The sequence below is a fragment of the Etheostoma spectabile genome, chromosome 24 (assembly GCF_008692095.1).
Source record: "Etheostoma spectabile isolate EspeVRDwgs_2016 chromosome 24, UIUC_Espe_1.0, whole genome shotgun sequence".
NCBI classification, from domain to species: domain Eukaryota; kingdom Metazoa; phylum Chordata; class Actinopteri; order Perciformes; family Percidae; genus Etheostoma; species Etheostoma spectabile.
The window spans coordinates 1,707,059-1,718,003 of record NC_045756.1 but is presented as its reverse complement, the minus strand read 5'-3'; the positions used below and the strand labels follow the sequence as shown (position 1 = coordinate 1,718,003).

The following is a 10,945-nucleotide window of genomic DNA, read 5'->3' as shown; positions in this document are numbered from 1 at the left end:
TTTTTTTTTTTTTTTTTTAGACCAAACAAATATACCTTCTCAATTCCTATGTATTAAGGGGAAGAGACTCAATGAATAATTAAAGTGTGGTGCACTGCAGAAGAGTTGTGGTTTAGTTTTAATGGACTTGAATTAAAGCTTTCACTGGTCTCCAGCTATTAGTTATGAGTACGACAGTGTAAAGGGTAGTTCTGTTGTTTAAGGAGCAGCTACGTGACCGTAGTGTGCCTGGTGTTTTGAAGGGTTGTCTCCTGATTGCAAAACCTCCTCACATTGAGAAGAGTCACTGCAATCTCTGATTTACGTTTGAATCTGTTACTGTCATCTTTCAAAACAATCCCCAGTTTCAAAATGATGTCCAACTGATTGGAGTCTTTTCCAGAGGGTGTGTCAGCGTGATGGCAGCAAGACGGGCTGATTGGAAAAATGTATTGTTGTTTGGCAAGGCGTGCTGATCAGAACCAAAGGCCATGCTGGGATGTGTTAATCAAACCGTGTGTGTGAGAGGCATGTGGCTGATGAAAAGGAGACTGATGGGCGTGTTTAAATTCTACAAACCTTAAAAAAGGAGTGAACGCAGCCCTTATGTGAGTGTCTTCATTAAGCTCTTTGATCTAAAATCTCCATCATTGCTGGAACATCTGTGCCGCTTTTTAATGGTCCCTTTAAAGAGTGATATTTCAGTGTGAAATGCAGATTTAATCCCATTAGAGTCCATATAACGAACAAACCATGTCCCATCCACTAATTCCCACTGCTATTTTCCAGATTACATAATAATATAGCAGGCATAAACTAGAGCCCGACCGATAAAGGACTTTTAAGGCCGATACAAAACAAATATTTAGTTATTTAAAAATCTGATATTCCGACATATCGGCCGATATACTCTATATCTAAAAAAGAAATTCCAACAAACGCGTAACAAAACAAACAGATTTCCCTAACATTAGTTATTTCTAGTTATTTATGAGTTCTCACTAAAATAATATGATAATAATTTGTTTTATTGTCAAAACAGAACAAAGGATAATCTAAACATATTAAAGTTCTGATAAATAAAATGTATAAAAGGAGTTGTAGAGCGCCCTCTGGTAGACAAGCTATTTTATTTTTGAAATATTCATTTCTCTGAATCATTTATTTGTCACAAATGATTCTGATAAATGAAATTTTAAAAAAATGATCGGCCATTATAAATGCCGTTATAAATGCTCAATGCTGCTCAACTACTCACATCAGAAAACTCACCAAAATAGCCACCCTTGTTTTTATTTTATTTTCTTTATGTATGTATTTTTTCTCGTTGTATTCTGGCAGCAGCAGGAGATGTGACAGGTGTTTTTAGTGAGTTGGATGAACTAATGCGTCTCTCCTCACTGCTGAGCAAAAACCTGAATCCGACCTCAGTAGGCGCACTCAGTCCTTTGGAGAAAAAAAAAGCCTAGCGGACTGATGTGCTGCTGTGCTTTCTTTTTGCTAGGCTTATTGATTGGTTGGTTGGTTACTGTGTCATTAACATTAGCCCCAAATGTTGTCTAATGAACAAGAACAAAGGGTTGTTTTTGTGTTTAGAAATGTCACAGATGTCATTGTTAAAATCCCCATTAACGTATTAACCGACAGTAAGGAGAGTTCCGGGTGTAAGTTATCCAATGGGAGGGACAGGTGAGGCACCCGCTTTGGGGGTCAAATATCGCCGCAGATGGAATTACATTGGAATTAGTTGAAAGACCCCGGCATGAGAAGCTAAAAGACACCTTTTGTGTCAGTATCAAAAGCCAGGTGCTGGTTTTTTGACACGCTGGGAGTGAGACTATGTTGGTGTATCAGTGACTCTGAATCCCTCGATGTCCTTAATTTCTAATGTAAGAAATACACAAGAAGTGCTTCTCAGAAGAGTTCACACTCACCATAGAAGGCCTTGTGTGCTCACCACTTTTTGGCAGACTGCTGTGCTAAAATAAACGTTAATTTCTTGCCATATTTTAGATGCACAAAAAAAACAAATGGGCTAGGCTGGGATTGAAAGGGAGATGACATGAAAAAGTTGAGTCATTCAAAGCTGGACGCCTCCCAATTCAAAACTTATTCTGGCAGCACTGCCGTATACTGTATACTGTGAAACGTACAAGTTGGACCACGTGTTGGCTTCTACCCAAAGCATAAACATGTTGGTATGAAAATTAAGTTAAATATAGGAGAGGTCATTGGCTGTAACAGCCATGCTTTTAAAGGAATAGATTGGTTAGCTGAGAGTTAAATTGTTAGTTAATTAGCTGGCACAGGAGGAGTTTGTTACTGTTGATCACAACTACGCTATTTGTTTTCCTCTACATATCACATGTTTACATTTTTTCTTTTAAATTGCATTTCCCAAAATGTCAAACTATTCATTTTAAACAGAATCATAAAGTTTAGTGAGAAAGGTAACATTTCACTAAATGTACACCCTGTGTTTGGAATAAAACCCTTTGAAAATCCCCCTGTATTTTTCACCTCAGTGCTCATTGCGATTAAGCCCTATTCTTCTCTGTCTCAAGAAGCCTCTCCACATATAAAGCACAGCCCGGTCTCTTGGCAACTGGCACATTATTCTATTCTATTAGAGGCTTCAGGATTAATAATTATGGGGTTTAATCTGGAGCATGGCTAATGTCCAGCCAGGCTCTCTCACTGTGGTGTTGTGCTGCAGTGCATTTGGGTCTGGAGCAGGCAAAGGGTCGCTCAGGTCTCCAATGCAGCGGCCATTTATAGAATGTCAACAGCTAGAGGAAGAAAAAAAAAAGCAATGAGTAAAGAGCAGGTTCTTGCTGAGACTCCAAATAAAACAATTTACACACAACTGGGGACCTTGGCTCAAATCCTCCCGAGCTGGGAGCTAATTAAAAAATGTGACCTCGCACAAAGGAAGGCATAAACAATTTTTATCCCCTTTGCTCTGGTGCCATTTCCTTTTTTTTTTTTACTCTGTACCCTTAACTGAATGAGTCTCAGGGGAGTCCGACTGAGAAAAATGAGTTACTGATTTCACTCTGACAACTTGGCTAAGTAGCTCACAGGAGCAACAACTGCACTCTGAAGGCTGCAGTGTTCCACAATCAGATGTGGCTCTCACTGATCATTTACATATAAGAATTAATGTCTTAAATTGGAACTTGATATTTTAACAGAAAGAAAAAACATGACTCTAATTAAAACATTAATGCGAGTAACACCCGTAAATCTGAAGTTATTTCCCACTGTGGTTTTTGCCCACTTTGAAGTAAATGAATCACTACAGCAGTCATGTAAAAATGGGTCAGTTGATACATCGACCAATAGCTTTGGGAGAAATATTGGAATTCGTCCGGCTACATAATTCACACCGGGACTCATTGTAAAAAGACGCTGACATTTGATGAATATATCCATCAAACACGTCGATTGTACTGGATTCTGGTGCATGCGACAGAGCTTCGATGTGTCTAGACTGCACACTTTGTACACATGTGTTGTTGAAGAGTTGCTGAGGCTGTCAGGCCTTTATGAATATGGATTGTTACATTAAAGAATAATCCCCGGAACAGACATCATACAGATAAGTGTTATTTAGATTCAAATAATGCCTACCAAAGTATCCTGCAAGCTCATGGCTCAGTGTTTTTACCTTTAACATAGCAGCTTTCAGAGTGGCAGTTGGTGAGCAGGAAGCGAGTCAGTGTCTTGCTGAAGGACATTTGGAGAGGATAAACAGCTTTTGATGGCTACACACTGGCTGTCAGCTGGGATAGAACCTGTGACCTCTCCGATAAAGGAAGGTCTCTGTATCCACTAGGCCACACGGCCACCTCATTTCTTTTTTTTATGGACAAGAACCAAGGTCAAGAACATGTGAGTGTTGCATTTGCAGTGACAGGTAAGGGATTTCAACACTGAATCTGTCCATGATCTCTGCGAAATGACTGTCTGTGCACCTTTGATAGGATTGCTGTTGATCAAAGCAGTGGGAAATATCTAAGTCCAGGTATTCTCTTTACTTTAATTAAATGCTTGTTCCATACACTTCTATTTTTAGAGTACACGACTACTTCCAAGTACACCAACCCTTCAACTGTGATCAGAGTGCGCCGATCAGATTACATGGTTGCTTCAAAGTAGTTTTCAAGTACTCTTCTTGACTCGCATTCAAACAATAATTCCAAGTCATTACAAGTCTTATTTTTGTATTTTTGGTAACAATGACATTGTACTAACCAATATTAGTTTTGTATTATTCCTGTGCAAACACGTTTCAAAATTCTTGCTTTCTACAATATCTGTGCATGGCAACTACAGTATGGTGTAGGCTTCGTGAAAGATCATAATTAAGGCCAATAAACTGTTGTGGTTTGGGGTTGTTGTTTGGGTTTATTTTTCCCTTTCTTTGGCCTCCCTGTGTTTTTGTCTTAGATTTCTCCCTGGTCTTGTGTTGCTGATCCTGTCTCGTGTTCCCCGGTAAGTGTCTGTTTGTCCTGCTTCCTGTTTCATGTTGATAGTCTGGTATCCTGTTCTGTCTCGTCTTGCCAAGCTTTACGTTTGTCGGTCTGATTGTCCCGCCCCGCCCTAATGTGATTCACCTGATGTCTCACCTGCTCCCTGTTACCTCGTCACCTCTTGTATTTAACCTCTGTGTTCCCTTTGTCTAGTGCCAGATCCTCATGTCGTGTCCTTGTGCGCGTGTTCCTGTCATGCTCCAGAGATTCCCAGTGAATTGTTGCAGATTCCCACCCGTGATATTTTTCCCGTGAGTTTCCCTGTGCTGTTTCCGTGTTTTGTATTGCCTATCCCCGGACCTGTTTTGGACCTTTTTTCATGTCGGACCTGTTTGTTTTTCCGGTGGTTCCTGGATTCTGTCAGCGCCAGTTGCTCCCGGTGTTTTCTTCGAACTGTGTTAAAATAAAAATGCTGTGCACCTGCTCCTGCCTGCCGTCTCATCGCTGCATTTGGGTCCTATCTTCACCTCCCCATAACAATAAACTATGGTAAGGGAAGATTTGAGGTTTCAGTTAAGACAAACATGTTTGTGTGCAGGTCTGGGACAGGTATACTATTAAAAGAATAATGATACGAGTACCTTTTAGTAGCAAATATGAATCCCCACTGATGACAGGCTTACTGGATAGAAGTAAGATAACCACCCACAGATACATTTCATCCTAAGGATTCACTGTGCAACATGGTATGTGTAACAATAAAAGATGATTTATAAAATCATAGCTTAGTATGTTGTGCAAGAAAGGTATTTATGTTTTTAGGCTGCCCTACATGTTATTGTAAGCCCAGTTTAATATGCAACTTAATTTTATACAATATATGTAGTAGGGGGGTCCCTGATCTGTCTCTCTTTCAGTTACAGGGTCATTGGCTTAAAAAACATTGAAGACCCCTGCTATAAAGTACTTTTTTTTTTTAATGCCTTTTTTTACTTTAGTCAATTGTCATGTGACCAGAAGCATATTGGCATGCTGACCTGCCAACTCGTTCAAATACACTGTGCTTGACTTCACCAGAACCTAGCTTATGGGCTGTAGCTGCTGCTGTAGTGGGTCAAGGACACATCACATTTCTTTTTCTAGACTGTGGTTAAAAAAGGGTCAAATGCAGGTATCTTTTGACTTGAGTGAAGTTTTTTCTACTACTTATGCTACCACTGGGCTATTTCAAAGTACCGATACCCAGCCCTTGTGACAACACATGAACTTCTGTCTCCTGCTTGAAAACCTACCCGCTATGTATCCATCCATCCATCCATCCATCCATCCATCCACCACTTCCACACCTTTACTTTCCACCTCGCTCAAAAACTATAAAAAAAAGACCCAATCTGTACCAAACCAGTACTAAGAGGAGGATTATTTAGTACTGTTTCCACCCTGGATTATCATTCAAGACCCAATGATAACTTTGACTTTGGGGACTTATTTTTCCCAGGGGGAACTGCCACCCATGGAAACATTAAGACAGTCCCTATCTTTGGGAATTCTGGTGACTCATTCCCTTAAACACTTGTGTTTGCACATGTACTACTTGCACAGTGATGAATCACATATTTATAGTAGTACCTTCCCTGTCTGTGTTGATAATCTAGAAGCCCTATGATGCAATGTCTAGATAGAGGCCAATAAAAGCCATAGATTATTAATAAGCCTTTGAATGGAGAGTTTTGATATGTCTATAGGTGGGTGTTCCAACAGACTCATTCCTCACCTGCACCGCCGTAATGAGACACCCGGTGAGTCGAAAGGGAGGCAGCATGGCGAGACAGTGCAGAGCAATCTTCTATTGAGCCAAAAATCTCTGCAGCACCCTGAGAGGCGTCACTCTTCCGATGCTTATTAATCCTGAGAATCAAATGAGGTTAACAGTGCTGAGGGGTTCAGAAACAGCCATCAGCGGTAGGGTGTGATTTTCATCTGCAGATAGAGAACTCTCTAAGATTGTGACAAAATTAGAGAAGACTTGTGGAGCAAGATAGCCAGGATTTGTTAAAAGTGACAGTTATTTTTCTAAAATGACTGACAGCATCAGATTAGAATATGTTGTGTTTTTTTGTATTTCTTTTAAGAAGTGGAATTCGTTGGTTGACAAAATGTGTGAATGGATCCTCATTTTGTATTTAAGAGATTCTCGCAGCATTGTATTTACTTGTGTAGTTTGTTCCATATCTAGCGTCTAGTCTAAAACGCTAAATCTCACCTCAAAGCTCATTTATTAGCTATTTTGTAGCTTTTGATCATTTCACATGATGTGCTGTTTTCTAGGCAAATAATGAACTTTATATCTCGACGTTTGAGTAAATGCGGAGGAGAATTCCTAAAAGTACTCTGGGCACTCCTTTGCCTGGTTCAAGAATTACAGCATACATCTCTGATTTGTTCAGCCATTCAAATAAGTCTGGTGTTGTGCTTATTGAGGACCCCATTCAACAAAAGTATTCCACATTAAATATAGTTTGTTATTAAATGTGTCACCCTGGATGTTACCCTTTAATGTGATTCTCATCCTCCTCTCTATAATTGTCTGTTAATCCCATCTACTTTTCATGGACAAGTCTGTTTTTTGTGCCAAATTCATATTCAAAGTGTCAGAGTATGTTTCATGCTCTTTTCTTATGCTCTAATGCTTTTTGGTTATTTGTTTTATGTTTCTTAATGCATGACATTAAGTGGAAATTTGCTCACCCAGGCGTGCCACTAACACCGCACAAATTATTGCTTCAACATTTTGCATTTCATCCTTCTTTGATTTTTATCTGCGAGTCAGAAATGAAGCCCTCTAATTTTTTGGCTCTTAAATATCACATTTGCTTTATCTGATTGCAGAGTTTAATCATATTGAAGATGCAATCTGAAATATAATTGCTGTTGTTTTTATTTTGGCGACAGCTTTGGCACCAAAGATGCTTTACTCCAGCGATTCTGCAATGAAGAATGATCTGTCATTCAAAATACATTTTTAGATGACATTTTCTTACTTGGATATGTATCTTTAAAGTAGCTATAATTCATATTTTTGTATTAACAATTCATGAAATAACTTTGTGGAAGGTGTCTCTTAATGACTTATCCACTGAGTCCGTGGTCCCTCTCAGCTCTCCACAGCGTGCTAGCATCTTTCAGATCATTCTTGTTTACTGTTTTGGTTCAGTCTTACAGCTCTCACGGTATTGATTACTGATTTCATTAGAAAAGCTCAGCCTACCTGTCCACCAAATGGCAGACACACAAAGTTAGCAGCAAGCTGATGAACATTGTGGGACATTTGGCAGCCATAGAGCCAGACATGTCCCTCAGGAAGTGGTGGAGACCAAAACGGAGTCAATGAACACTGGACACACTTTTGTATTCATGAAAACAGCATGTTTTAAAGTGACTTGTTTGGTGCATATTTTTCCATGTAGCTCCATGTAGCTCTCTCAGTCTCGCTATTTTTTGTAATTTGAAATTTTTTCTTTTGTAACTATAAAATCTGATGAAAAATAATTTTATTCATTAGCATGATTGACTGTTTAGTTGACTGTTAGTTGACTGTTTAGTTCTAAAACATCGAAAACACCAACGTAAGAGAACATATCGGACCAAATACAAGCTTTTTATTTAGAATATTCAAAGCTCACGGACAGCACGCAGCCGTGAGGGCATGAGACGGGAGGTCTCCAGGCTGTAGCCATACCCGACTCAAATATCCTTTTGGTCCCGGTGATTATTTTTCAAATTGTGCAAACCACAGCCTTTTCAGGTCATTTGAGAAGGAAGGAGTGGTAGCATGCAAGCTCCCAAAATGAACGCTCGTCTGAGAAATGGAGTTTTGGATAATGTTCAGCTTTGACAGCTTTACCTGCCTGTATGTTAAAATATACGACTGAGGAAGCCTAGTGACAAATCCATAGCAACCAATTCATATGTTGAATTTGTTATTATCTAGTGTGCTTTGTTGAATGGTCCCAATGTGTTATTGTTTTATTTCATGTGAACACTAGTTTACTACAAGAGTAACTTAGTATTTGAAGTAATGCAGTAAAACAGGGAGAGTGCATTTAGTTTCCATACTTATTGTGTTTCCATAACAATGTTAGTGAGTAAATCTACAGGAATGGCCACCACAACAGTGGAGTGTGATGTGGAAGATGAGAAAGCAGAGGTTAACTTGTGCATGTCATGGTTGTAAAAGTAACGGTGGCTATCTGTACATCTTTACCAAGTGCAACCAAGAACAGAAGGCATAAATAAATAGATGGGGAGGGCCATGCCTCTTTCCCCACTCATTTTGGAGAGTCATAGAAAAATGAATTATTGGCAAAGTCTTTTTTTGACTAAAGACCCCAAAACAGTCCCTTAGAGGTAGTTCAGCAGCTTAGGACAACAATATGTTTCATGCTGGAAATGTTCAAGGGCCACTCAGAAGTCTTTCCTGGGCTGCAAGTGGCCCCTGAGCGGGACTTTGAGTACCACAGATCTACAGTGCCATGTGTCCGTGAGACCCTCTGAGCACGGCATTAACTAGAGGAGTTGGCTCCTCTCACGCATTGGATGGCAAGAGTACAAAACTTTTCTACAGTGCATGTTTGCATGGTGATAAGTAAAAATGTATTGAAGGTGTGATATGGCCTTACCTACAGAGGATTGAGGCAGTCTCTGCTTAAATCAGAATCACACACAACAAATGCAGGGCTGCGCATTGCTGGTGCTGCAGGCGAGATTGCTTACGCTTCCTTTAGTTTTTTGAACTCATCCACGAACATATAAGTGAAATAGGGGTCATCACACTCTGTAGGCACACACAGTTCCTTGTGTGAGTTTGTGTGTGTGTTTTGAGTGGGCATATGTGTGTGAAGGACGGCAAGTGAATGAAAATGCGAGGCAGCAAATCTCTGAGCAAATCCTTTGCAGTCTATTTCTATATTCTTTTGAAAATCCTCTCTCTCCCCTCTCTCCTGCTTTCATGCTTGATGCAGCCTAGAAATTCACCGCTGCTGCAATTCTGCTCACTCAACTGCTCCTATACTATTTTTTATGGGAAACAACAACAGCTAACCATCACGGCCAAGAACCATTAACAGCAATGGCACACATGGTTTTGTGCTACGTCCCCTGTAGCAATTGATGAAAGGTGCTGCCCGGTTGAAAAACACTGCAACAAGCAGACGGTGATATTCGTTACCTGAATGATGCTTTGGGGCTGCGGTATAGTGGCAAAGAAATATGATCACCCAGGTTTCTGCCCCATTGGCTAAGAGGAACATTTCCCCACAGTCTCACAATTAGTTTGGTGGGCCTCTTCCCCCCAGCGAGGTATGATTCTCCCCTGCAGCCGTTTGTCACGGACATGTGAAGTATTGCCCTAGAGTCGCATGCCGCTGAACTAAAATGCATCACACTGCGAGTTTGTCAGTTCAGGATATATGAGCATATGTGTTGCTTTATGTGTCGGCTGCTGAGTGTTACGGCACCTTAAGCCATCCCTGCCTGCCCACGCTGAACAATGGTGGCTTCTCAGATCAGGTCGTAGCATTTGCATAGAAATTGGTTCTAGATTGGGAGATAGGCCCTCAAAAATGCTCTCTCTCTTTCTGTGTCAAACACACTTACACACACACACTCACACAAATAAACACAAAGTCAGTTCCTTTAATGCCCAATCACTTGGAAACATGGAAAACTGCTCAAGAAAGTCTGAGGGGAGCACATGATGAGAAATAGATCTAAGGACACCCCTTCATGTTTACCAAAAGGGTGAGTGGCAACCAGAGAGGATTTCAAATGCAGAAATTCTCTTTACCGCAATCTCTTTTAAGATATCTGTGATTTACATGCCTTTCGTCCTCCATTCCCAGTTGTTTAATATTCATATTATAATTTTATCAGAAGTTTCTCAGTTTATCAGCTTTTAACAGTAAATGTACTTGTCATTGCTGCTTTCTTGGAGAGTAAATAGAAGACGGTTGACTGGGCAGAACAGGGGAGAGAGAGAGGGGACATGTGGCTTGAGCTACAAATCCTGAGCATGTATTCGTACACCTCTATCAAGAGGATCTGCCCCAGCTATGGTTAAAAGGAGTAGTTCAACATTTTAGGAAATACGCTCATTTGCTTTCTTGCCAAATTAGATGAGAAGATCTCATATCTGTATGTTAAATATTGGCCTATAGACACCAAGTCTACTTGGTTAATGCGTGACTGAAAACTACATTAACCGTAACATCCAACCATTGAACCAGACTGACTGCCTGAGATTATTGTTGTTCAACACTTAAGAATAGCTTTCTTTTAAATCTTAAAGCAGTGTCATCCTCCGTCGTAATCCTAAACTTGCATGAAGAGTTTTTTTACCAACTCCTACATTTGGCCAATGAGGTGGGACCAGGGAAGAACTTGCTTGGACACGTGTTCTGTGTGCCAATAATCAGTGTCCACAAACTGTCTGC

At 40.2% G+C, this 10,945-nt stretch overlaps 1 long non-coding RNA gene across 1 annotated transcript in view; it reads left to right on the top strand.

The window, feature by feature from the left end:
* LOC116674181 (uncharacterized) overlaps positions 1 to 3,651 on the top strand; it is an 8,501-nt gene extending 4,850 nt beyond the window's left edge. The window contains exon 3 of the long non-coding RNA XR_004328002.1: positions 3,641 to 3,651. This is a non-coding gene — a long non-coding RNA (uncharacterized LOC116674181). The remainder of the gene's footprint in view (positions 1 to 3,640) is intronic.
* The last annotated feature ends 7,294 nt before the right edge of the window (positions 3,652 to 10,945 follow it).